Source organism: Oratosquilla oratoria, chromosome 39 (genome assembly GCF_046742065.1).
Source record: "Oratosquilla oratoria isolate Oo_2021 chromosome 39, ASM4674206v1, whole genome shotgun sequence".
In the NCBI taxonomy this organism is placed as follows: Eukaryota; Metazoa; Arthropoda; class Malacostraca; order Stomatopoda; family Squillidae; genus Oratosquilla; species Oratosquilla oratoria.
Window position 1 is genome coordinate 26,202,674 of NC_134815.1, and position 27,500 is coordinate 26,230,173.

Here is a 27,500-nt window from a genome sequence, read left to right on the forward strand (position 1 = left end):
TTTCCAACGCCAGGCGAACATATTCATCTGATGGGAAGGCCGCTATGGACGTGGATTCTTGTTGTGTGACTTTGATCAGAACAAAATCTGTCGGGTATGCCACTGGGAAGCGAGACCAGAAAGCGCAGGGAATAGGCAGTGGGCATGCAACCAATCCCGCGCGCGCGCGCGCACACACACACACACACACACACACGCACACACACGCACACACACGCACACACACGCACACACACGCACACACACGCACACACACGCACCTCTCATGGCGCTGTGGTTAGAGCTCTGGCCTGCCACTACGGAGGTCCGGGTTCGACCCTCGCCCGGGGCTGAAATAATATCAGTATCGCAGCGCTGAGGGGTGTTACTCCAACTCTCGTGGGCGGGGAGTTGGGGGTGTGTGTGTGCAAGGTCATAGCATTACCCATAGATCGGACCTACGAGCTCTGAGCTCTCTTCCAGGAGGGAAATAGCTGTCGATCACGAGTCCAACACGTGATCCAAAGACCAAGTGAATACACACGCACACACACCCGCACACACGCACGCGCACACGTACACACACGTACACACACTTTCAACACTTCTAGGGACCAAATAGAGGACACCAGTTCAGAATATGCCAGGAGAAGAGATCCAGGAGTGGGTGTTGCCTTACACTTTGTTTCGTAAGTTTTCTCTTCTGTGAGTGAAATATGTTCATGCCATACTGGGATTGACAATTTAGCTAGAAGGTTTGAAATTCGTCTGTCATTTTCATCCTACTCCCGACAGTAATCCCGTCGTTTGTATTTTGTCTATAGATTGTCATCGTACACTTTGAATTTAACTTTCATCCCACTTCAGCTTTTGAATTTCATATACTTTTGTCATTTTACACATATTATTTTGAATCTTGCGTTTGACTAAACTGTGTGAGATGCCATACAGCAATTAACTATTTGACTAGAGGGTTTGAATATTTTCTAGCGTTGGGTAAACTGGGGGGAACTTCAATTAACACATTTAATCAAGCTAATTGTTTACGTAATTACCTTATGTATTTTACGGCGAGTTGGGTAGTTGCTTGGGCTACGCTTGTGTGTTTACATTTACCGGCAAAGAAAAGACGTTTTGTCATTGGCTCAGGCCCTAATGACAAGCTATGTTCTCATTGGCTGGAACCAATAACAAGCTATGTTCTCATTGGCTGGAACCAATAACAGTTGATGTGTGTATAGATCGGTGATTGTAAACTCCACGAATTAAAAGATCATGTTTACAATGTCCGAGATAAGCGTTTGAATATAGGTTGTAACGGGCATTGTAAAGTTTTAGGTTGAAATTAGTTCATCTCCACGACCTTGTAAGTTACAATGAGTTTTGAGTATCCACCGCCTGTTACAGCGAACATTATTGACGTCATAATAACATTCTAAAAGGGAAATAATCTTGCGTTTAGTCATGATGACTCAACTTAATGAACTAATCTGTGTAACTGTCAAGTGCATTTTAAAGAATAAGCATATTACGTGAACTATCGTATTCTCAACCGGCAGCGTTTACTAACTTATTTTGGATTCTGAACTCTCACAATTCCCTACCAGAAGGGTATATGTTCTTCAACTCTGGGGAGGCTAAGTGTGGTAGAAAATGTGGATCGTGGTTGTACATACATGTATGTATATCTAATTAGATATGTGTATGTAAGTATGTGTATATATCTAATTGAATATGTATATGTGTATATCTAAATATTAAAATATATGTATGCACATATGTCTATGCATATATATATATATATATATGTGTATGTTTTAAGACAGATTGAACATTTTTAGAAGCTCCGCCATGGCGGAGCTTCTAAAAACATACATATATGTGTATATATAGTTGTGTGTGTGTGTGTGTGTGTGTGTGTGTGTGTGTGTGTGTGTGTGTGTGTGTGTGTGTGTGTGTGTGTGTGTGTGTGTGTGTGTGTGTAGATTTGCGTGCACATACGAATCCTATGAACCTGGACGATGGTGGCTTAGGTAAAATTTCTACTTAAAATGCTAATTTCTTCTTCACAGCCCCTTTGTGCAGTAAGGATTTTTCTTCTTAAAGAACCTCTTCTCGTTATCCTTCGTTCTCTACTCGTAATGACTATAATCCAAGGTTGTAGTTCCGTTTAGGGAAGCGAGTATCCTTGTTTTTGAGTTGTGTGTTGTGTTACGAGCTGCTGGTATGTGAAGAGACGTTACGTATAACGTCTAAGTGCTTAAGAACCAGCGCACTTCTAGAAGCCACTGTAGGACTGAACTATCTGGTCAGGGCCTAGATAATTCGTAAGACTAGAAGTAAAGGTAACAAAGAAGATTCCAGGAAAGGAATATTAAACTAGCGATAAAACTAGTAAACGAAATTATTAATGGAAAATATTTACAGGCAATCAACACAAAAGAGAATGGGCAGTAGGGTCAATGGGACCGTTACATGATTATGAGAATATGGAAATTATCGTTCAAATAAGAAACACAAGATAAGTATACAATATGGTACTATCTAAGTACAAAGAGATCAGGAACATGCATCAGAATAAGTAATAAGTACAAATATAAGTAAAGTAATGCAATGTATATCAGACACGTAATGTAGGCAAAAAGGGTGATCACTTCACACCAATCGTCTCATGAATCTAAACCTTCTAGTTTTTATCAAGAGATCAATATGTGGGAATATGACGACGAGTCTTGTTGTTTTTTTTTTTTGTTGGATCTTTAAGGCTATCGACCTATAATGAGGTCATTAAGCCTGGTGTGAACCTGCGATCCTTTTTAATCTACCATTATAATTTCCACAATAGTCCTGTAGTGCGCAAATAAAATACTACTTTGTCAATAAGTAAACGGTCGTCGGTCAGAAGATTTGTGGTGCTTAGTTGAATTTTCTTAAGTTTGCAGTGTTGTATAAGCGCTTTGCGCTGTGTGTTGTATCTTGAGCAGTGTATGAGTATGTGTCTTATGGATAGTATAGTGTTGCAGGTGTTGCATTGTGGAGGAAATACGCCATTAATGTATGGGTTTAGGTGGGTGAGGCGGGTCGAATTCATCCTCAGTCTTGCTATGGCGATTTCCTCCTGTCTGTTATTTCTGTATGATGTCGACCAATCTGTTTATGTGTTCCTTTTGTTTGTGCGAGATGTCGAGATTGTTCCACTGGAGTTGCCAGTGGGTGTGTAATTGTTTTCTTAAAACAGAATTGAAGGTTCCTATGTCCAGGGGTATGTCGGTAATAGAGTCTATTTCTAAGGCAGTTTTGGCTAAGGTGTCCGCTTTCTCATTCCCGAAGATCCCAATGTGACTGGGAACCCAAGAGAGAGTAATGGACTTGTTAGTTATCGACAATGTGCTAATGATTTTGCCCAAGAGGAAGTTCTCCATATGGTTACCTGACTTAATTGACTGAAGTGCACTTAGTGAATCTGTGAATATGACGAAATTACTATGTGTGTCAGATTGAGCATATTCTAAGGCTTGATATATACCGTAGAGTTCGGCGATATATATGCTCGTATGGTCCGGCAATCTGAACATCATCCGGGTTTGGTTGCAGTATAACCCTGTCCCAGTTTTGGGGCCGCACTTGGAGCCATCAGTGTACAGTGCCCTGTGGTCATTGTACTTTTGGATGGTCTCCAGGGTCTTCTGTCTCAGTTCTTCTGTGGAAGACGTATTCTTCTTGAGGTCTTGATTGATGTTGACCTTCGGGGCGATGTTTTTCCACGGTGGTAGATGGGTGGCTTCCAGCTGTTCTATTGACCACAGTGGCACTGAGTACTGCTCACACAAGGATCGGATCCTGATGGAAAGGGGATTTAGGCTGGAGTTGGTGAAGTGCTCGTGTTGTTTGATGGTCTCCTTGCAGGGATGTTGAGGGATGCGAAGCGCTTTGGCGACGTATCTTAGGGCAAGGAGCTCGCGCCTGTAGTGGAGGGGGGGTACGTTTGCTTCGACCTCCAGCCTCTCGATCCTTGTGCAGCGTAGTGCTCCAAGTGCTATTCTTAGGCCTTTGTTTTGGATGATGTTCAGGGGTTGTAACGTGGCTAGTGTTGCCGAACCATAAATCTGACACCCATAGTCTAGTTTTGATCTAATTAGGGACTTATAAATCATTAGCAGGGATTTCCTATCTGCTCCCCAATTTGTGCCCGTTAGTTTACGTAGCAAATTAATTCTCTTGTTGCACGCATCAACTAGGTATTTTACATGGGCCTTCCAGTTTAGCCTGGAGTCCAGTCTCAGGCCAAGAAAAAAGGTTGAGTTTTGTACTGGAATGGGAGTACCATGTAATTGCAGATTTATTTCTGCCTGGGCTCTGCGTGAAAATACAATTACTGTTGACTTTAATTCCGAAAACTTAAATCCCCATTTGTCAGACCAGTCCTGGAGCGAGTCCAGGGCCAGTTGTACGCGAGAGCCGGGAAAACTTGGCATTCGGAGAGGAATGCCAGATTCCGACATCGTCAGCGTATAATGAGTATTTAAGGTTCCGAGGTGGAGCGGGTAGAATATCGTTTATCAGCAACATAAAAAGTGTGGGACTTAACACACTTCCCTGTGGTACGCCATTTTCTTGGGTGCGTACTGTTGAATAGTAATTTTGAATTTTGACCGAAAATGTGCGGTCTTTTAAAAATTTTTTGAATGAAAATAGGGAGATTCCCTCTAAGGCCAAGTGCATAGAGTTTTTCGAGGATACCACGTCGCCATGCCATGTCGTAGGCTCTTTCTAAATCCAAAAAGCAAGCAACAAGATATTCTTTCCTCTCGAAGGAGGAGAGGATATCTTGTTCTAATTTGACTAAATGGTCAAGACTACTTCTATTTTTCCTGAAACCACATTGGGCAGGAACTATTAAATTTTGAGATTCTAGTATGTATTTCAATCTGTTATTGGCCATACGTTCTAATACTTTGCATAAGCAGTTGGTAAGCGCTATAGGGCGATAAGAGGAAGGACTCTTTGGGTCCTTCCCCTTTTTGAGAATAGGTATGACGTGGGCATGTCTCCATGTTTCTGGGAATTCTTGACTAATCCAAATTGTGTTGTATATTTCTAATAATTTTTCCAGTGAAATTGAATTCAAGTGTTGCAGCATCTCATACCTAATCTCATCTGGGCCAGCAGAGGTTCCTCTACACGAGCTTAAGGATTGTTTTAAGCTCGTGTAGTTGGAAGGGGGTGTTATATTCGTAGTGTGTCTGTGTATGGAAGATCAGAGGTTCTGCTTCCCGTGTTTGTTTGTGTTGTAAAAAGGTTGGTGAATAGTTATTCGTGTTGCTTGTTTGCGTAAATGTGTCTGCGATTGTGTTTGCGATGTCCAGGGGAGCATCTACAAACTTGTTTCCAATTGTTAGGGTCTTAATGTTGGGCGTGTATTTGCCGTCTATTTTACGGACGGCTGACCAGATTTGTGATAGAGAAGTGTTTGCGTTTATAGTTGAGATGTAGTCATGCCAAGACTTACGTTTGGCATGTTTTATTGTTCTACGGGCCTCTGCTTGCGTCTTTTTAAAAGTAATGAAATGGGGTGCAATAGGGTTATTTTTAAAAGTTCGATATGCCCTATTCCGCTTGCAAAGTGCTTTTCTGCAGTCTGATGTCCACCAAGGAACTCTATGCTTGTGAAATACCGAGGTTTTTGGTATATGCTCATGCGCTGAATTCAAAATAGAGTTTGATAAATTGAAAATTTTGTTCATCCATATTATCCCCTGTGATGTTGAAGTTGGTGGTTGTGCGTTAATTTTTCCAGTTGGCCTTTTTGATGTTAAATTTGGGACAGGGAGGGGGTGAGTTGTCTCCGTAGGCTGGAGGAGCCGTAGTGTTGTTACCCCCTATTTTTATTATTACTGGGAAATGATCGCTTAGCATGGTGTCGTCATGCGTATCCCATTGGGTGTTGTCAGACAACGCAGGAGATGATATGGATAAATCTATACATGAAAATGAACCCCTAGTATTGTCTACTCGAGTGGGACTGCCAGTGTTTAGGAGGACCAGGTTGTTTGATTCGAGCACTTCTTCCATCTGCTCCCCTCGACGAGAGGTTATTTTGCTACCCCACATGCGATGGTGGGAGTTGAAATCTCCCACTATCAGTTTGTGGTGGGGTAGTTGTTCTATCAACCCGTTTAGTTCCTCTAGTGGAAAACGAGGGTCGGGAGGTAGGTACAGGGAGCAGATGGTTACGAGTTTGTTGTGCAGTTTCGTTTTTATAGCGACTGCTTCCAAGGTGGTGGCCAGTGGTAGTTCCACTTGGGGAAGGCAGTCGCTGACTGCAACTGCGACCCCCCCTCCAGGCGCCAACCTGTCCTTCCTATAGGTGGTGTAGTTCTTCAGTTTGAACTCAACACTGGGGTCAAGGTGAGTCTCTTGTAGACAAATAACTGAGGGGTTGTTGAGCGAGTTAAAAATTATTAAGTCATTTAATTTACTTCTAATACCTCGGCAATTCCACTGGATTATTTTCATTTTTTTAGTTTATTTATTTATTTATGTTTTTTTTATTTATTTATTTATTTTTATTTTATTTTTATTTTATCTGCTTCGGTTTCTTCCTTTCTTGGCCTTAGTGGGAGAGGTGTGTTTAGCCCCGGATGAACGGTCTGGGCTGGTAATAGGACTTAAAAGTCGTTTTTGGGAAACGGAGATCTCCATATTGACATCCTCTTCAGTACGTGTGGGCACACGTTTGGAAGGTTCTGGGATGGCCGGGGAAGGAAGGTGCGAGTGAGTTTGCCTGTTACTTTGGCGGTGTTCTTTGTCCTTGGAGTGCTTGCTCTCAGTTTGCGTTTCAATGGTTCTGTACGTTTTTTTAACTGCCGAAGCATAGGAAGTTGCTCCGGAAGTACTAGTTGGGGTAACTAGTCTTTCCATCACACGCTTCCTTGCTTCGTAAAAGGATATGGCACAAGTTGCTTTCTCTGTACAGATTTCTTTTTCTAATTTGAAAGTGGGACAGTCTCGGGAGGTTGATTCATGGTTGTTATTGGAGGGACAGTTGACACATTGAAGCACCTTTGCAGAGCAAGCATCCATAGGATGTTCGCCTGCACATTTACCGCATACGACTGTTTGTTTGCTGCAGAATTTGGCTAGGTGACCATATTTAAAGCATTTGTTGCAGCGCAAAGGGTTGGGGACATATGGTCGTGTTGGGACATGTATATATCCAATTTTGACATGATCAGGGAGGGTTGTGGAATTGAACGTGAGGATTATCAGGGGCGTGTTCACTCGCATGTTTCTTTCCCGGTCCAGTCGCGTGATAAATTTAACATCCAAAATGCCTTCAGATTTCATCTCTTCGAGGATGTCACACTCTTCCATGGTTATCAAATCTCTGCAGTGGATTACTCCTCTGCAGGAGTTGAGTGACCTAGGGAGGGATGCAACAACATCGAAGGAATGAAACTTCCTGGCCTTGAGCAAATCGCGAGTCGCTTTCCCAGAGTTGGTGGTGATTTGGAGATCTCCGCTTCTAAGTTTCTTCACTTGGTTGATATCATCGGTAAATTGAGACAGACATTTCTTTAGCATGAATGGGTTAAGGTCAGCTAATCGGGTTTGGTCGGAATGTAAGAAAACATGTCTAGCCTTGTCCGGGTCGATATTAGGGTCGTCAGGGGAAGTCTTCCTAGTTTGCAGGGATGGAGTTGAGGACTCCATCCTGCGCGTCGGGGTGGGGGGACGAGCCCCCTGTTACACAAAAATAAATATGCTCAGCAGAGCCAAAGAAAAATAATATAGAGGGGTCACACAGCTTCCTTTGGCGACTGGTGACAGCCGCGTAATAGGACCACTGTGTGCCCAGTGGTACGGGGTCTACACTACTTCTAAACTACGATAGATGTTGCTAGATTTCGCCGGGCCGGACGACAAAGAAGTCTCACGAGCCAACAAGGGCTCGTGCGGATCCCGGAGAGCTACGAAATGACGAGAAAATGGTACGAGGTGAAAGTGCTGGGAAACGCCCAGAAGTGGGTGACAGTGTAACTGCCAGAAAAAGCTTTCCAACGTAAAGCTGGACCACGATTACAGTTAACTCTAGGGAGTAGCCCTAGCAAGCTTAACTATGCTCGTGTGAGTGCGTCTGTCTGCTGCCAAGGGCTGCCGACGACTGTGACGACGAGTCTTTTTTTTTTTTTTTTTTTTTTTTTGTTGGATCTTTAAGGCTATCGACCTATAATGAGGTCATTAAGCCTGGTGTGAACCTGCGATCCTTTTTAATCTACCATTATAATTTCCACAATAGTCCTGTAGTGCGCAAATAAAATACTACTTTGTCAATAAGTAAACGGTCGTCGGTCAGAAGATTTGTGGTGCTTAGTTGAATTTTCTTAAGTTTGCAGTGTTGTATAAGCGCTTTGCGCTGTGTGTTGTATCTTGAGCAGTGTATGAGTATGTGTCTTATGGATAGTATAGTGTTGCAGGTGTTGCATTGTGGAGGAAATACGCCATTAATGTATGGGTTTAGGTGGGTGAGGCGGGTCGAATTCATCCTCAGTCTTGCTATGGCGATTTCCTCCTGTCTGTTATTTCTGTATGATGTCGACCAATCTGTTATGTGTTCCTTTTGTTTGTGCGAGATGTCGAGATTGTTCCACTGGAGTTGCCAGTGGGTGTGTAATTGTTTTCTTAAAACAGAATTGAAGGTTCCTATGTCCAGGGGTATGTCGGTAATAGAGTCTATTTCTAAGGCAGTTTTGGCTAAGGTGTCCGCTTTCTCATTCCCGAAGATCCCAATGTGACTGGGAACCCAAGAGAGAGTAATGGACTTGTTAGTTATCGACAATGTGCTAATGATTTTGCCCAAGAGGAAGTTCTCCATATGGTTACCTGACTTAATTGACTGAAGTGCACTTAGTGAATCTGTGAATATGACGAAATTACTATGTGTGTCAGATTGAGCATATTCTAAGGCTTGATATATACCGTAGAGTTCGGCGATATATATGCTCGTATGGTCCGGCAATCTGAACATCATCCGGGTTTGGTTGCAGTATAACCCTGTCCCAGTTTTGGGGCCGCACTTGGAGCCATCAGTGTACAGTGCCCTGTGGTCATTGTACTTTTGGATGGTCTCCAGGGTCTTCTGTCTCAGTTCTTCTGTGGAAGACGTATTCTTCTTGAGGTCTTGATTGATGTTGACCTTCGGGGCGATGTTTTTCCACGGTGGTAGATGGGTGGCTTCCAGCTGTTCTATTGACCACAGTGGCACTGAGTACTGCTCACACAAGGATCGGATCCTGATGGAAAGGGGATTTAGGCTGGAGTTGGTGAAGTGCTCGTGTTGTTTGATGGTCTCCTTGCAGGGATGTTGAGGGATGCGAAGCGCTTTGGCGACGTATCTTAGGGCAAGGAGCTCGCGCCTGTAGTGGAGGGGGGGTACGTTTGCTTCGACCTCCAGCCTCTCGATCCTTGTGCAGCGTAGTGCTCCAAGTGCTATTCTTAGGCCTTTGTTTTGGATGATGTTCAGGGGTTGTAACGTGGCTAGTGTTGCCGAACCATAAATCTGACACCCATAGTCTAGTTTTGATCTAATTAGGGACTTATAAATCATTAGCAGGGATTTCCTATCTGCTCCCCAATTTGTGCCCGTTAGTTTACGTAGCAAATTAATTCTCTTGTTGCACGCATCAACTAGGTATTTTTACATGGGCCTTCCAGTTTAGCCTGGAGTCCAGTCTCAGGCCAAGAAAAAAGGTTGAGTTTTGTACTGGAATGGGAGAGTACCATGTAATTGCAGATTTATTTCTGCCTGGGCTCTGCGTGAAAATACAATTACTGTTGACTTTAATTCCGAAAAACTTAAATCCCCATTTGTCAGGACCAGTCCTGGAGCGAGTCCAGGGCCAGTTGTACGCGAGAGCCGGAAAACTTGGCATTCGGAGAGGAATGCCAGATTCCGACATCGTCAGCGTATAATGAGTATTTAAGGTTCCGAGGTGGAGCGGGTAGAATATCGTTTATCAGCAACATAAAAAGTGTGGGACTTAACACACTTCCCTGTGGTACGCCATTTTCTTGGGTGCGTACTGTTGAATAGTAATTTTGAATTTTGACCGAAAATGTGCGGTCTTTTAAAAATTTTTGAATGAAAATAGGGAGATTCCCTCTAAGGCCAAGTGCATAGAGTTTTTCGAGGATACCACGTCGCCATGCCATGTCGTAGGCTCTTTCTAAATCCAAAAAGCAAGCAACAAGATATTCTTTCCTCTCGAAGGAGGAGAGGATATCTTGTTCTAATTTGACTAAATGGTCAAGACTACTTCTATTTTTCCTGAAACCACATTGGGCAGGAACTATTAAATTTTGAGATTCTAGTATGTATTTCAATCTGTTATTGGCCATACGTTCTAATACTTTGCATAAGCAGTTGGTAAGCGCTATAGGGCGATAAGAGGAAGGACTCTTTGGGTCCTTCCCCTTTTTGAGAATAGGTATGACGTGGGCATGTCTCCATGTTTCTGGGAATTCTTGACTAATCCAAATTGTGTTGTATATTTCTAATAATTTTTCCAGTGAAATTGAATTCAAGTGTTGCAGCATCTCATACCTAATCTCATCTGGGCCAGCAGAGGTTCCTCTACACGAGCTTAAGGCTTGTTTAAGCTCGTGTAGTTGGAAGGGGGTGTTATATTCGTAGTGTGTCTGTGTATGGAAGATCAGAGGTTCTGCTTCCCGTGTTTGTTTGTGTTGTAAAAAGGTTGGTGAATAGTTATTCGTGTTGCTTGTTTGCGTAAATGTGTCTGCGATTGTGTTTGCGATGTCCAGGGGAGCATCTACAAACTTGTTTCCAATTGTTAGGGTCTTAATGTTGGGCGTGTATTTGCCGTCTATTTTACGGACGGCCTGACCAGATTTGTGATAGAGAAGTGTTTGCGTTTATAGTTGAGATGTAGTCATGCCAAGACTTACGTTTGGCATGTTTTATTGTTCTACGGGCCTCTGCTTGCGTCTTTTTAAAAGTAATGAAATGGGGTGCAATAGGGTTATTTTTAAAAGTTCGATATGCCCTATTCCGCTTGCAAAGTGCTTTTCTGCAGTCTGATGTCCACCAAGGAACTCTATGCTTGTGAAATACCGAGGTTTTTGGTATATGCTATGCGCTGAATTCAAAATAGAGTTTGATAAATTGAAAATTTTGTCATCCATATTATCCCCTGTGATGTTGACGTTGGTGGTTGTGCGATACATTTTCCAGTTGGCCTTTTTGATGTTAAATTTGGGACAGGGAGGGGGTGAGTTGTCTCCGTAGGCTGGAGGAGCCGTAGTGTTGTTACCCCCTATTTTTATTATTACTGGGAAATGATCGCTTAGCATGGTGTCGTCATGCGTATCCCATTGGGTGTTGTCAGACAACGCAGGAGATGATATGGATAAATCTATACATGAAAATGAACCCCTAGTATTGTCTACTCGAGTGGGACTGCCAGTGTTTAGGAGGACCAGGTTGTTTGATTCGAGCACTTCTTCCATCTGCTCCCCTCGACGAGAGGTTATTTTGCTACCCCACATGCGATGGTGGGAGTTGAAATCTCCCACTATCAGTTTGTGGTGGGGTAGTTGTTCTATCAACCCGTTTAGTTCCTCTAGTGGAAAACGAGGGTCGGGAGGTAGGTACAGGGAGCAGATGGTTACGAGTTTGTTGTGCAGTTTCGTTTTTATAGCGACTGCTTCCAAGGTGGTGGCCAGTGGTAGTTCCACTTGGGGAAGGCAGTCGCTGACTGCAACTGCGACCCCCCTCCAGGCGCCAACCTGTCCTTCCTATAGGTGGTGTAGTTCTTCAGTTTGAACTCAACACTGGGGTCAAGGTGAGTCTCTTGTAGACAAATAACTGAGGGGTTGTTGAGCGAGTTAAAAATTATTAAGTCATTTAATTTACTTCTAATACCTCGGCAATTCCACTGGATTATTTTCATTTTTTTTTTTAGTTTTATTTATTTATTTATGTTTTTTTATTTATTTATTTATTTTTTATTTTTATTTTATCTGCTTCGGTTTCTTCCTTTCTTGGCCTTAGTGGGAGAGGTGTGTTTAGCCCCGGATGAACGGTCTGGGCTGGTAATAGGACTTAAAAGTCGTTTTTGGGAAACGGAGATCTCCATATTGACATCCTCTTCAGTACGTGTGGGCACACGTTTGGAAGGCTCTGGGATGGCCGGGGAAGGAAGGTGCGAGTGAGTTTGCCTGTTACTTTGGCGGTGTTCTTTGTCCTTGGAGTGCTTGCTCTCAGTTTGCGTTTCAATGGTTCTGTACGTTTTTTTAACTGCCGAAGCATAGGAAGTTGCTCCGGAAGTACTAGTTGGGGTAACTAGTCTTTCCATCACACGCTTCCTTGCTTCGTAAAAGGATATGGCACAAGTTGCTTTCTCTGTACAGATTTCTTTTTCTAATTTGAAAGTGGGACAGTCTCGGGAGGTTGATGCATGGTTGTTATTGGAGGGACAGTTGACACATTGAAGCACCTTTGCAGAGCAAGCATCCATAGGATGTTCGCCTGCACATTTACCGCATACGACTGTTTGTTTGCTGCAGAATTTGGCTAGGTGACCATATTTAAAGCATTTGTTGCAGCGCAAAGGGTTGGGGACATATGGTCGTGTTGGGACATGTATATATCCAATTTTGACATGATCAGGGAGGGTTGTGGAATTGAACGTGAGGATTATCAGGGGCGTGTTCACTCGCATGTTTCTTTCCCGGTCCAGTCGCGTGATAAATTTAACATCCAAAATGCCTTCAGATTTCATCTCTTCGAGGATGTCACACTCTTCCATGGTTATCAAATCTCTGCAGTGGATTACTCCTCTGCAGGAGTTGAGTGACCTAGGGAGGGATGCAACAACATCGAAGGAATGAAACTTCCTGGCCTTGAGCAAATCGCGAGTCGCTTTCCCAGAGTTGGTGGTGATTTGGAGATCTCCGCTTCTAAGTTTCTTCACTTGGTTGATATCATCGGTAAATTGAGACAGACATTTCTTTAGCATGAATGGGTTAAGGTCAGCTAATCGGGTTTGGTCGGAATGTAAGAAAACATGTCTAGCCTTGTCCGGGTCGATATTAGGGTCGTCAGGGGAAGTCTTCCTAGTTTGCAGGGATGGAGTTGAGGACTCCATCCTGCGCGTCGGGGTGGGGGGACGAGCCCCCTGTTACACAAAAATAAATATGCTCAGCAGAGCCAAAGAAAAATAATATAGAGGGGTCACACAGCTTCCTTTGGCGACTGGTGACAGCCGCGTAATAGGACCACTGTGTGCCCAGTGGTACGGGGTCTACACTACTTCTAAACTACGATAGATGTTGCTAGATTTCGCCGGGCCGGACGACAAAGAAGTCTCACGAGCCAACAAGGGCTCGTGCGGATCCCGGAGAGCTACGAAATGACGAGAAAATGGTACGAGGTGAAAGTGCTGGGAAACGCCCAGAAGTGGGTGACAGTGTAACTGCCAGAAAAAGCTTTCCAACGTAAAGCTGGACCACGATTACAGTTAACTCTAGGGAGTAGCCCTAGCAAGCTTAACTATGCTCGTGTGAGTGCGTCTGTCTGCTGCCAAGGGCTGCCGACGACTGTGATGTCGACGAGTGTGTTTTTTTTTTTTTTTTTTTTTTTTTTTTTTTTTTGGATCTTTAAGGCTATCGACCTATAATGAGGTCATTAAGCCTGGTGTGAACCTGCGATCCTTTTTAATCTACCATTATAATTTCCACAATAGTCCTGTAGTGCGCAAATAAAATACTACTTTGTCAATAAGTAAACGGTCGTCGGTCAGAAGATTTGTGGTGCTTAGTTGAATTTTCTTAAGTTTGCAGTGTTGTATAAGCGCTTTGCGCTGTGTGTTGTATCTTGAGCAGTGTATGAGTATGTGTCTTATGGATAGTATAGTGTTGCAGGTGTTGCATTGTGGAGGAAATACGCCATTAATGTATGGGTTTAGGTGGGTGAGGCGGGTCGAATTCATCCTCAGTCTTGCTATGGCGATTTCCTCCTGTCTGTTATTTCTGTATGATGTCGACCAATCTGTTATGTGTTCCTTTTGTTTGTGCGAGATGTCGAGATTGTTCCACTGGAGTTGCCAGTGGGTGTGTAATTGTTTTCTTAAAACAGAATTGAAGGTTCCTATGTCCAGGGGTATGTCGGTAATAGAATCTATTTCTAAGGCAGTTTTGGCTAAGGTGTCCGCTTTCTCATTCCCGAAGATCCCAATGTGACTGGGAACCCAAGAGAGAGTAATGGACTTGTTAGTTATCGACAATGTGCTAATGATTTTTGCCCAAGAGGAAGTTCTCCATATCGTTACCAGACTTAATTGACTGAAGTGCACATAGAGAAACTGTGAATATGACGAAATTACTATGTGTGTCAGATTGAGCATATTCTAAGGCTTTGATATATACCGTAGAGTTCGGCGATATATATGCTCGTATGGTCCGGCAATCTGAACATCATCCGGGTTTGGTTGCAGTATAACCCTGTCCCAGTTTTGGGGCCGCACTTGGAGCCATCAGTGTACAGTGCCCTGTGGTCATTGTACTTTTGGATGGTCTCCAGGGTCTTCTGTCTCAGTTCTTCTGTGGAAGACGTATTCTTCTTGAGGTCTTGATTGATGTTGACCTTCGGGGCGATGTTTTTCCACGGTGGTAGATGGGTGGCTTCCAGCTGTTCTATTGACCACAGTGGCACTGAGTACTGCTCACACAAGGATCGGATCCTGATGGAAAGGGGATTTAGGCTGGAGTTGGTGAAGTGCTCGTGTTGTTTGATGGTCTCCTTGCAGGGATGTTGAGGGATGCGAAGCGCTTTGGCGACGTATCTTAGGGCAAGGAGCTCGCGCCTGTAGTGGAGGGGGGGTACGTTTGCTTCGACCTCCAGCCTCTCGATCCTTGTGCAGGCGTAGTGCTCCAAGTGCTATTCTTAGGCCTTTGTTTTGGATGATGTTCAGGGGTTGTAACGTGGCTAGTGTTGCCGAACCATAAATCTGACACCCATAGTCTAGTTTTGATCTAATTAGGGACTTATAAATCATTAGCAGGGATTTCCTATCTGCTCCCCAATTTGTGCCCGTTAGTTTACGTAGCAAATTAATTCTCTTGTTGCACGCATCAACTAGGTATTTTACATGGGCCTTCCAGTTTAGCCTGGAGTCCAGTCTCAGGCCAAGAAAAAAGGTTGAATTTTGTACTGGAATGGGAGTACCATGTAATTGCAGATTTATTTCTGCCTGGGCTCTGCGTGAAAATACAATTACTGTTGACTTTAATTCCGAAAACTTAAATCCCCATTTGTCAGACCAGTCCTGGAGCGAGTCCAGGGCCAGTTGTACGCGAGAGCCGGAAAACTTGGCATTCGGAGAGGAATGCCAGATTCCGACATCGTCAGCGTATAATGAGTATTTAAGGTTCCGAGGTGGAGCGGGTAGAATATCGTTTATCAGCAACATAAAAAGTGTGGGACTTAACACACTTCCCTGTGGTACGCCATTTTCTTGGGTGCGTACTGTTGAATAGTAATTTTGAATTTTGACCGAAAATGTGCGGTCTTTTAAAAAATTTTGAATGAAAATAGGGAGATTCCCTCTAAGGCCAAGTGCATAGAGTTTTTCGAGGATACCACGTCGCCATGCCATGTCGTAGGCTCTTTCTAAATCCAAAAAGCAAGCAACAAGATATTCTTTCCTCTCGAAGGAGGAGAGGATATCTTGTTCTAATTTGACTAAATGGTCAAGACTACTTCTATTTTTCCTGAAACCACATTGGGCAGGAACTATTAAATTTTGAGATTCTAGTATGTATTTCAATCTGTTATTGGCCATACGTTCTAATACTTTGCATAAGCAGTTGGTAAGCGCTATAGGGCGATAAGAGGAAGGACTCTTTGGGTCCTTCCCCTTTTTGAGAATAGGTATGACGTGGGCATGTCTCCATGTTTCTGGGAATTCTTGACTAATCCAAATTGTGTTGTATATTTCTAATAATTTTTCCAGTGAAATTGAATTCAAGTGTTGCAGCATCTCATACCTAATCTCATCTGGGCCAGCAGAGGTTCCTCTACACGAGCTTAAGGCTTGTTTAAGCTCGTGTAGTTGGAAGGGGGTGTTATATTCGTAGTGTGTCTGTGTATGGAAGATCAGAGGTTCTGCTTCCCGTGTTTGTTTGTGTTGTAAAAAGGTTGGTGAATAGTTATTCGTGTTGCTTGTTTGCGTAAATGTGTCTGCGATTGTGTTTGCGATGTCCAGGGGAGCATCTACAAACTTGTTTCCAATTGTTAGGGTCTTAATGTTGGGCGTGTATTTGCCGTCTATTTTACGGACGGCTGACCAGATTTGTGATAGAGAAGTGTTTGCGTTTATAGTTGAGATGTAGTCATGCCAAGACTTACGTTTGGCATGTTTTATTGTTCTACGGGCCTCTGCTTGCGTCTTTTTAAAAAGTAATGAAATGGGGTGCAATAGGGTTATTTTTAAAAGTTCGATATGCCCTATTCCGCTTGCAAAGTGCTTTTCTGCAGTCTGATGTCCACCAAGGAACTCTATGCTTGTGAAATACCGAGGTTTTTGGTATATGCTCATGCGCTGAATTCAAAATAGAGTTTGATAAATTGAAAATTTTGTCATCCATATTATCCCCTGTGATGTTGACGTTGGTGGTTGTGCGATACATTTTCCAGTTGGCCTTTTTGATGTTAAATTTGGGACAGGGAGGGGGTGAGTTGTCTCCGTAGGCTGGAGGAGCCGTAGTGTTGTTACCCCCTATTTTTATTATTACTGGGAAATGATCGCTTAGCATGGTGTCGTCATGCGTATCCCATTGGGTGTTGTCAGACAACGCAGGAGATGATATGGATAAATCTATACATGAAAATGAACCCCTAGTATTGTCTACTCGAGTGGGGACTGCCAGTGTTTAGGAGGACCAGGTTGTTTGATTCGAGCACTTCTTCCATCTGCTCCCCTCGACGAGAGGTTATTTTGCTACCCCACATGCGATGGTGGGAGTTGAAATCTCCCACTATCAGTTTGTGGTGGGGTAGTTGTTCTATCAACCCGTTTAGTTCCTCTAGTGGAAAACGAGGGTCGGGAGGTAGGTACAGGGAGCAGATGGTTACGAGTTTGTTGTGCAGTTTCGTTTTTATAGCGACTGCTTCCAAGGTGGTGGCCAGTGGTAGTTCCACTTGGGGAAGGCAGTCGCTGACTGCAACTGCGACCCCCCCTCCAGGCGCCAACCTGTCCTTCCTATAGGTGGTGTAGTTCTTCAGTTTGAACTCAACACTGGGGTCAAGGTGAGTCTCTTGTAGACAAATAACTGAGGGGTTGTTGAGCGAGTTAAAAATTATTAAGTCATTTAATTTACTTCTAATACCTCGGCAATTCCACTGGATTATTTTAATTTTTTTTTTTTTTTTTTTTTTTTTTTTTTTTTTTTTTTAGTTTTATTTATTTATTTATGTTTTTTTATTTATTTATTTATTTATTTATTTATTTTTTATTTTTATTTTATCTGCTTCGGTTTCTTCCTTTCTTGGCCTTAGTGGGAGAGGTGTGTTTAGCCCCGGATGAACGGTCTGGGCTGGTAATAGGACTTAAAAGTCGTTTTTGGGAAACGGAGATCTCCATATTGACATCCTCTTCAGTACGTGTGGGCACACGTTTGGAAGGCTCTGGGATGGCCGGGGAAGGAAGGTGCGAGTGAGTTTGCCTGTTACTTTGGCGGTGTTCTTTGTCCTTGGAGTGCTTGCTCTCAGTTTGCGTTTCAATGGTTCTGTACGTTTTTTTAACTGCCGAAGCATAGGAAGTTGCTCCGGAAGTACTAGTTGGGGTAACTAGTCTTTCCATCACACGCTTCCTTGCTTCGTAAAAGGATATGGCACAAGTTGCTTTCTCTGTACAGATTTCTTTTTCTAATTTGAAAGTGGGACAGTCTCGGGAGGTTGATGCATGGTTGTTATTGGAGGGACAGTTGACACATTGAAGCACCTTTGCAGAGCAAGCATCCATAGGATGTTCGCCTGCACATTTACCGCATACGACTGTTTGTTTGCTGCAGAATTTGGCTAGGTGACCATATTTAAAGCATTTGTTGCAGCGCAAAGGGTTGGGGACATATGGTCGTGTTGGGACATGTATATATCCAATTTTGACATGATCAGGGAGGGTTGTGGAATTGAACGTGAGGATTATCAGGGGCGTGTTCACTCGCATGTTTCTTTCCCGGTCCAGTCGCGTGATAAATTTAACATCCAAAATGCCTTCAGATTTCATCTCTTCGAGGATGTCACACTCTTCCATGGTTATCAAATCTCTGCAGTGGATTACTCCTCTGCAGGAGTTGAGTGACCTAGGGAGGGATGCAACAACATCGAAGGAATGAAACTTCCTGGCCTTGAGCAAATCGCGAGTCGCTTTCCCAGAGTTGGTGGTGATTTGGAGATCTCCGCTTCTAAGTTTCTTCACTTGGTTGATATCATCGGTAAATTGAGACAGACATTTCTTTAGCATGAATGGGTTAAGGTCAGCTAATCGGGTTTGGTCGGAATGTAAGAAAAACATGTCTAGCCTTGTCCGGGTCGATATTAGGGTCGTCAGGGGAAGTCTTCCTAGTTTGCAGGGATGGAGTTGAGGACTCCATCCTGCGCGTCGGGGTGGGGGGACGAGCCCCCTGTTACACAAAAATAAATATGCTCAGCAGAGCCAAAGAAAAATAATATAGAGGGGTCACACAGCTTCCTTTGGCGACTGGTGACAGCCGCGTAATAGGACCACTGTGTGCCCAGTGGTACGGGGTCTACACTACTTCTAAACTACGATAGATGTTGCTAGATTTCGCCGGGCCGGACGACAAAGAAGTCTCACGAGCCAACAAGGGCTCGTGCGGATCCCGGAGAGCTACGAAATGACGAGAAAATGGTACGAGGTGAAAGTGCTGGGAAACGCCCAGAAGTGGGTGGCAGTGTAACTGCCAGAAAAAGCTTTCCAACGTAAAGCTGGACCACGATTACAGTTAACTCTAGGGAGTAGCCCTAGCAAGCTTAACTATGCTCGTGTGAGTGCGTCTGTCTGCTGCCAAGGGCTGCCGACGACTGTGTGGACGACGAGTCAGCGGTTACCACCGCTTATATACCATTGGACCGGAAACTGAATACTTCCGGGTGAGTGTGCGAGTGAGTGAAAGGAGGGGAGGAGGGTAAGTTAACACGTCAACATGGGTAGTTTTAGGACCCTCGACTCGCTTGAACAATCTATTTATTTAGTAACTGTCCAAATCTGTGCGCTCCGAACTATTCAGGATTTCGCTTGTCTGTTTGTTCTACAAGAGTGCGCACCTCACCGCACGTAGGCAAGATTACATATAGTGGACGGGCGTTACTGCTTAACATTGTTACAATACATACATAGACAAGAAATATGAACATAGTTATGTAATACAAAGGAACACAATTCTATAACATAATTACACATATGACGTAATATCTAATATTACGTTACAGTTGTGCGGACCGAAGATATGGACTCCATAGCTTCTTGTTAGTAAGAGGATTTTTTTTTTTTTTTTTCTATTGCGGTACTGGTGGTCTTGGTGGTAGTAGCAGTTGTTGTTGTTGTTGTTGTTGTTCTTGTTGTTGTTCTTGTTGTTCTTGTTGTTGTTCTTGTTCTTGTTGTTCTTGTTGTTCTTGTTGTTGTTCTTGTTGTTCTTGTTGTTGTTCTTGTTGTTGTTCTTGTTCTTGTTGTTCTTGTTGTTCTTGTTGTTCTTGTTCTTGTTGTTCTTGTTCTTGTTGTTCTTGTTCTTGTTGTTCTTGTTCTTGTTGTTCTTGTTCTTGTTGTTCTTGTTGTTCTTCTTGTTCTTCTTGTTCTTCTTGTTGTTCTTCTTGTTCTTCTTCTTCTTCTTGTTCTTCTTGTTCTTCTTGTTCTTCTTCTTGTTCTTCTTGTTCTTGTTCTTCTTGTTCTTCTTGTTCTTCTTCTTGTTCTTCTTGTTCTTTTTCTTTTTCTTCTTTTTCTTTTTCTTCTTCTTCTTTTTCTTTTTCTTTTTCTTTTTCTTCTTCTTCTTTTTCTTCTTCTTTTTCTTCTTCTTCTATTTCTTCTCCTATTTTCTTCCTTACCTTTTTCCCTCTCCCCAATTTTCTTTTTCCCTTTTCTAATTTTCTTTCTCTTACAAACTATTCTCTCTCTACCTATCTATCTATCTGTCTCTCTCTCTCTCTCTCTCTCTCTCTCTCTCTCTCTCTCTCTCTCTCTCTCTCTCTCTCTCTCTCTCTCTTACTATTTCTCCACCCTTTCTCTTTCCCGTATCTTTTTCTCCTGCTTTCCTTTCCTCTTTTTCTCCCTCCCTTTCACCTCCCCTTCGCCTCCCTTTCCCTCTCCTTCTTCCACCCTCTCAATCACCTTCTAGTTCTGCCTTTCCCTTTCCCTTTCCCTCTCCCTCTCCCTCTCCCTCTCCCACCCTCTCCCTCTCCCTCTCCCTCTCCCACCCTCTCCCTCTCCCACCCTCTCCCTCTCCCACCCTCTCCCTCTCCCACCCTCTCTCTCCCTCTCCCACCCTCTCTCTCCCTCTCCCACCCTCTCCCTCTCTCACCCTCTCTCTCCCTCTCCCTCTCCCACCCTCTCCATCTCCCTCCCTCTTCCACTCTTTCCCATCCTCCCCCACTCCCACCCTCTCCCTCTCCCACCTTCTCTACCTTCTACCCTCTCCCACACTCTCCATCCCTTCCTCCCTTTCCATTTCTCTCCCTCTCCCACCCTCTCCATCTCCCTCCCTCTTCCACTCTTTCCCATCCTCTCCCACCTCCCACCCTCTCCCACCTCCCACCCTCTCCCACCTCCCACCCTCTCCCACCTCCCACCCTCTTCATCTCCTCCTCTCCTCTCCCACCCCTCTCCCTCTCACCCCTTCCTCTCCCACCCTCTCCATCATTGCCAGGAGCACTCCCACCCTCCCTCCCTCTCTCTCTCCCCCCCTCCCTCCCTCACTCGCTCCTTGAGAGCCATTAGGAACTCCCATTCCCCATTTCATTCACAATCTCCCCATTCGTCCACAAGCCTGGATCATACATCAGGAGAATCTACCCATTGCTAACTTTCTCTATTCCCGTATTTCTATTGGAATGATATATTTGGAGAATTTAGCAGAAGCTTCTCTTTCCTCATCTCCTTTCTCCCCCCCCACCCCATCCTCCTCTTCCCACTCTTTCCTCCTCCCACTCCCACCCTCTCCTCCCTCCTCCTCCCACTTCTCCTCCTTCTTCCTCTCCCACACTCCTCTCCCTTCCCCTTTCTTTTCTCTCCCTCTCCCACCCTTTTCCTCTCCCTCCCCTTTCCCTCTTTCCCTCCTCTTCCTCCCACCCTTCCTCCTCCCACCTCTCACACCTCCCTCCTCTCTTCCTCTTCCTCCCTTTCCTCTCCTCCCTCCTCTCCCTCCTCCCCTCCCTACTTTCTTACCTCTCCTCTTACCCTTCCCTTTCCATCATTTCCTTCCCTCCTTCCCTTCCATCCTCCCCTTCCTCTCTTCCCTTTCCCCTCTTCCCTTTCCCTCTTCTCCTTCCCATGCACTCTGTTTCTTCCCATTCCTTTCCATTTTTCCTTCTCTTCTCCTTCCTATTCTCTTCTTTCTTTCTCTTCATCTCCAATCCTTCCATCTCGTTTTCTTACCTTCCCTTCCCTTTCCTTCTCACTTCCAATTCCATCACCATCTTCCTCTTGTCTTCCCTCTTCCTTCCTCTTTTTTCTTTCCCTCCCTTTTCCTTATCTCCCGTTCCCCTCCCTTCTTCCTTTATTTCTCCTTTCCTTTTCCTTCCCTTCCTTTCCCTTCCCTTCCCTTTCCTTCCCTTTCCTTCCTTTTCCTTCTTTTCCCTTCCCTTCCCTTCCATTCCCCTTCCCTTCCCGTCCTTCCTCTCCCCTTCCCTTCCCTTCCCTTCCATTCCCCTTCCCTTCCCGTCCTTTCTCTCCCCTTCCCGTCCCTTCCCTTCCCTTCCCTTCCCTTCCCTTCCCTACCCTTCCCTTCCCTTCCCTCACCGTTCCCTTTTCTTTCCTTCAATATCCTTACCTTCCCTTTCCTTTCCTTCCCTTATTTTCACTCCCCTTCCGTTTTCTTTTCTTCCATCTTTTCTTTGTCTACTTCTTGTTCTAATCCATTGTTTGACCCCTTTTCCGCTCCCTCTCCCACTGACTCCCACATTTGACCCCTACAAGACCTCCAAATCCCAGAAATTCCTTCCCTTACCTTCCTCCTTCATTCTTTTCGTTCCCTTCCTTTCTCGCTTCTTTCTATGGTTTATTTATTTTTTCATATTCGCCCAATCACAGGGACCCAATATCCTCCCCGCACCACATGTTCCTCATACATGCGCAGCATAGGACACACGTGGGGTCTTCTTGTGCGCCTCCAACTCGCCGAAGAGTGATCATGTCTTCAAGAATGGAGGCCAAAATTTTCATTCCAGTCTTATCCTACCTTGTCCATCTCCATCCCCCGCTCCTCCTGTTCCTGTCCTTGATGCTCCTCTTCCTCCTCTTCCTATTCTTCCTCCTCTCCCTCTTCTTCCTCTTCCTCTCCCTCTTCTTCCTCTTCCTCCTCTCCCTCCTCTTTCTCCTCTTCCTCATCCTCTTCCTCTTTCTGCTCCTCCCTTTATACCTTATCCTTTCCTTTCCCTCTTCCTCCTCCTCCTCTGCTTTCTCCTCTTCCTCTGCTTTCTCCTCTTCCTCTGCTTTCTCCTCTTCCTCTGCTTCTTCCTCTTCCTCCTCCTCCACCTCATTCTCTTCCTTTTCCTATTACTCTTCTGCTTTCTACTCTTCCTCTGCCTCTTCCTCTTCTTCCTATTCCTCCTCCTCTTCCTCCACCTCTACCTCTTCCTCCTCCTCTTTCTTTTCTTTTTCCACTTCCTTTCCTTTTCCACTTTTTTCCTCTTCTTCTTCCTCTTATTTTCCTTTCCCTTTTTCTTCCTCCTTCAGCTCCTCTTCTTCCTTTTCCTCTTCCTACTCCTTCCCCTCCTCCTCCCTCCAGATTTCCTTTTTACCTCCCCCGCCCCATATCTTGCCTTCATCCCCCCTCATCTTCCAGCTTTCCTTCCCCACCCTATCTTGCCTTCATCTCCCCACGTTCTTTCCCTACCATTAGCATTCCCTTTCTACTTAACCATATCTTGCTTTCACCCCCCCTTCTTTGTTCATACTTCTTTTCCTTCCCCCCATATCTTGCCTTCATCCCCCCCTTCTCCAGTCTTCCTTTTTCTCCCCCCCCCCATATCTTGCTTTCACTTCATCTTCCTTTTTCTCCCCCCATATCTTGTCCTCACCCCTCCTCTATCTTCCTTTTTCTCCCCCCCATATCATGCCTTCGCTCCTCCATCTTCCTTTTGCTCCCCCCCCCATATCTTGCCTTCACTCCTTCATCTTCCTTTTTCTCCCCCCATTTCTTGCCTTCACTCCTTCATCTTCCTTTTTCTCCCCCCCCCATATCTTGCCTTCACTCCTCCATCTTCCTTTTTCTCTCCCCCATATCTTCCCTTCACTCCTCCATCTTTCTTTTTCTCCTCCCCCATATCTTGCCTTCACTCCTTCATCTTCCTTTTTCTCCCCCCCCCATTTCTTGCCTTCACTCCTCCATCTTCCCTTAACTCCTCCCCCCTCCATATCTTGCCTTCACTCCCCTTCTCCTCCATCTTCCTTTTTCTCCCCTTCATATCTTACCTTCCTCATGCCCCCTCCTTCAGATTTCCTTTCCTCCCCAACCGTTTCCCCCCCAATATTTTGATTTCCTTACCCTTTCTTCCTCCATGCTTGCTTCCTTATTTTCCTGCCTTCATCCCTCCCCTCTTCCTCCAACTTTCCTTTTCTCCTCCCCCCATATCTTGCCTTTATTCCACCCCTCCCCGCCCCCCTTCTCGGTCGTGTCACCCCAATGTTTCCACCCCGGCGGACAATTTTCCCCCACTTAGTCTCGTATCTCCTTTTGTCACCGATATCCCTGACCCGCACCACGCCGGACTTTTTCCCCTATACGTCCTTCTCTCTTGCTCTCTCTGTCTCTCTTTGTCCCTCTTTATTTTTCTCTCTTTTTTGCACGCCGGGCCTCTTCCCGTACACGTCCTTCACTCTCGCTCTCTCTGTCTCTCTTTGTCCCTCTTTATTTTCCTCTTTTTTGCACGCCGGACTTCTTCCCGTACACGTCCTTCACTCTCGCTCTCTCTCTGTCTCTCTTTGTCCCTCTTCATTTTCCTCTTTTTTTCACGCCGAACCTCTTCCCGTACATGTCCTTCACTCTTGCTCTCTCTGTCTCTCTTTGTCCCTCTTTAGTTTCCTCTTTTTTGCACGCCGGACTTCTTCCCGTGCACGTCCTTCTCTCTTGCTCTCTCTCTCTCTCCCTTTGTCCCTCTTTATTTATTTATTTTTTGTCTTCCTATGTGTCCTTCTGCCTGTTCTTTTTACCCTTCTTTTTGTCTTCTTTGTGTCCTTATATGTGTTCTTTTTGTCTTCTTGTCCTGCCTGTTTTTTGTCCTTTTTGTTTTTCTGCCTGTCCTTTTTGTTTTCCTTTTTATCCTTCTGTTTGTCATTTTTGTTCCTCTGCCTGCTCTTTTTGTTTTCCTTTTCATACTTTTGATTGTCATTTTTTACTCCTTTTTGTCCTGTCTGTCCTTCTTTTCATCCTGCTGTCTGTCCTTTTTTCTGTCTGTTATTTTGCCATCATTTTGTCCTGTCTGTCTGTCTGTGTAATTTTTTTTTGTACTCTGTCGTTTTCTTTTACTTGTCATCTGTTATTCTTTTTGTCTTTTTTATCCTTCTGTCTGTCTTCTTTTTGTCTTTCTGCCTGTCTTTTTATTTGTCTTATTTTTTGTTCATCGTCCTATCCTTTTAGTCTTCCTTTTGGTCTCTGTCCTTATTTTTGTCCTAAACTGTCATTGTCATTTTTTGTCTTTTTGTCCCTCATTATATTCATTTTTTGCCTCCTTTTTGTAAATTTCATCTCTTAACTAAGCGAAGCTAAGTTAACCTGACTTAACCAAATGACGATACTGACGTCTTAGTTTACCTCTACGTCTGTTGTTGCTACTCCTGATACTGCGCTTTCTCCTCCTGTTGTTGCTCCTCCTCCTCCTCCTCCTCCTCCTTCTCCTCCTCCTCCCCCCCTCCTCCTCCCCCCCTCCTCCTCCTCCTCCTCCTCCTCCTCCTCCTCCTCCTCCTCCTCCCCCCCTCCTCCTCCCCCCCTCCTCCTACTCCTCCTCCTCCTCCTCCTCCTCCTTTTCCTCTTCCTCCTTCTCGTACTCCTCCTTCTCCTTTACCTCCTTCTCTTCCTCCTTTTTCTCCTCCCCCTCCTCCCCTCCTCCTTCTCTTTCTCTACCTGCTTTTCCTCCTTCTCCTCCTCTCCTCCTCTTTATCATGCTCTTCCTCCTCTTCCTTCTCTTCTCCTCCTTCGCTTCTTTCCTCTCCCTCCTTTCCTTCTCTCCCCTTCCTCTTTCTCCCACTACTCTTCCTCCTCCTCTCCTCCTACCCCTCCTCTTTTCCTCCCCTCCTCCTCCTCTTGCTCTTCCTCCTCCTCCTCTTGCTCTTCCTCCTCCTTTTCTTCTCCTCCTCCCCACCTCTTCTTCCTATTTTTCCTCTCCTCCTCCTCCACCTCCCTCTCCTCCTCCTCCTCCTCCTGTTACTCTCGGCGATATCATCGTCTTAATTGGGCCCCAACGAGGATAAGCTGCCGATAAGAGGCTACTGAGGTCGTGCTGATGCACTCGCAAGTTACAACGAAGTTTGGGATGATAAAACCGAGGTCGAAACAAGAAGAGGTCACTTCGAACTGTGTGAGGTCATCTCTCTCCAAAGTGAACCAACCTTTTCTTAGTTAGACTTAGGGTAATTCTATGAAATCTAGAAAAAATAAACAAATAAATATAAAACAGATGAGCAGATGAAAGATAAAATGAAACAAAATAGAATGAAATTAAATTAAATGCAAATGAAATAAAACAGAATAAAGATCAAAGAATCGAATGAAAAACTGAAAACTGAAAAAGAAAAGAAAAAAAAAATCCTCCTCAAATAAAAGAAAATCGAAAAAGAAAAGTAAAACAAGATATCCTATTAAATATCCATTTTGATTCTCTTCTATACCACCAACCCTCCTTTCGACTTTTGTTATCTTATGTAGGGTCATTAACCCATTAAACTCCGATGACAAGATGTCTTGTCATTTGGTCAAATAAAACAAAAAATCATAAAACACCAAAATGTTTGATCAAACACCAGAAAAGTATGACGTCAGCGAGCGAAGCGAGGACTGACGACATACTTTTCTGGTGTTTGATCAAACATTTTGGTGTTTTATGATTTTTTGTTTTATTTGACCAAATGACAAGAATATTGTCATCGGAGTTTAATGGGTTAAGTAAGAACGTGATAGATCCTCATGTGAGGTCATTTGGGGTCATTATGGGTCACAAGAGAGACACTTCACTCTCCTGGGAAGAGGACCATTTGTCCTTTGAAGGACCGACTTGAGTCAAGTAACAATCTTCTGAGGATGAACAAAACCTGATGACGAAGGCGCAGTAGACGGCCGGCCTTAGGGCCCACACAGACAAGTGACCCTAAATGCCACAAATCACGGGGGGGTGGGGTGGGGGGTGATAACAAAGTTCCCGAGAGAGGACCCGAAGATGGGTTTGCCATTGGTGACGTCATAGAAGAATCAGCGTCCCTCATCGGTGACGTCACCAATGAGTCATTGTCCCTCATCTGTGACGTCATATATGAGTCAATATCCCTCATCTGTGACGTCACAGACAAGACTGTCCGTCGTTGGTGACGTCATAGATTAATAAAGTTGCTTCATCGATGATGCCATACACAAGTAAGTTCTGGAGTTATATATATTTTTCTTTATTCATTTATTCATTTATTTGTTATCTATTCTGGTGCCCATTTATATATTAATCTTATTATTTTTTTCATCTATTTTTTTATTTTCTTTATTTTCTTTGTTTTATTTATATATTTACTTTTTTCATGTCATCGGTCACATGTTTTCATTTCGCTCCAAACGTGTGTGTATGAGTGTGTGTGTGTGTGTGTGTGTGTGTGTGTGTGTGTGTGTGTGTGTGTGTGTGTGTGTGTGTGTGTGTGTGTGTGTGTGTGTGTGTGCGTGTGTGTGTGCGTGTGTGTGTGTGTGTGTGTGTGTGTGTGTGTGTGCGTGTGCTTGTGCGTGTGCGCGCGTGCGCATAAGCCGGTGTGTTTGTATATCTTCACGTTCAATATATAAGACTGCTTTACCAACAAAAACATTAACTTATCCAACACAAAATTAAGTTATCAGTATATTACAATGCCAAGGAAATGATGGGGGGGGGGGAAGAAAAGAGGGATTTTTACTCGTAGCAATTTTAGTAAATTTTTGGCAATTCTGACGACCGTTTAGCTTCTTGACTGACAGAGCTTTTGTCCCCAACTGTCGGGTCGTCACCTCTGACGTGTTCAACCCCAAACGACCTGTTCTCATCG